This window comes from Myotis davidii, unplaced genomic scaffold (genome assembly GCF_000327345.1).
Source record: "Myotis davidii unplaced genomic scaffold, ASM32734v1 scaffold65, whole genome shotgun sequence".
Classification (NCBI taxonomy): domain Eukaryota; kingdom Metazoa; phylum Chordata; class Mammalia; order Chiroptera; family Vespertilionidae; genus Myotis; species Myotis davidii.
In genome coordinates, this window is record NW_006297833.1 from 608,131 (window position 1) to 609,040 (window position 910).

General features: G+C 40.4%; 1 pseudogene; it reads right to left on the reverse strand.

Annotated features, from left to right (window-relative positions):
• Positions 1–353: 353 nt before the first annotated feature.
• Positions 354–677, reverse strand: LOC107184654 (annotated as a pseudogene).
• Positions 678–910: the final 233 nt, after the last annotated feature.

Genomic DNA, 910 nt, shown 5'->3' on the forward strand with positions numbered 1-910 from the left:
CTGTATTTTTTTCCTTTTTTTCAGTGGAGTTCAAGTTTGTTGGTCTTTAGACCAAGATACAAGGCCTCTCTGTTTACCCAAATGGTGGCTGATTATGAGCTTATTGGAGATACTCCAGTATTATTATTATTATTGTTATAATTATTATTTGGGCCATTGTTTTAGCCCAAAGGTAAAGGATTAAGGGCCTGTATTTTCTATTGGAATATTTTCCAATATTTCAATCAGTTTTCCTCCTGTGTAGATGCTGATTCTTTTTTAAAAAAATAAGAATATCACTGCATTTATTTTCATACAGGTAATTTTTCTACAGTTTTAACATTTTCCTCTCAAAAATAAAAGAATCCCAAAGCTTAGAACTGGATCACTTGGCCCTTTCTCTTCTTATCTCCTCCCAGTTCAAAATGCTTGCATCTCTTCATGGCCAGCATCGTCTCTGATCTGCAGTTGGGCTCTACACATTCAAGCCTCAGCACAGCCTCCTTTGCGGTTCTAGCTTTCTTTCGGAAAATCGGCTTTGCCTACAGTAGCCACTCTGCTTCCTATCATAGCGCCTCTCTCCCTGGGCATACAGGGAATCCTTGCCCTTCTTATACTGGGTCACTTTGTGAGGCTGATGCTTTCCACACTTCTTACAGAAAGTCCTTTGGGTTTTAGGCACATTGACCATCTTGGCAGTAGAGCTTCTGTATGATGGAAACGGAAAACTCGGAGTCCACACTCCTGCTGCGCTCAGCTCACGCCTAACTTAGATGCTGATTCTTGATGGCGATTACGAAATGTCTTTTTATTTTGGTGGTAATTAAACCTTTTATGAGTCAACCAATTTCCCTCCCTCCATTCCTTTAATAAGAATGACATCACAATGTATAACCAAGAGCCTCACCCCGTAAAGCAGCTGTGAGTGGGC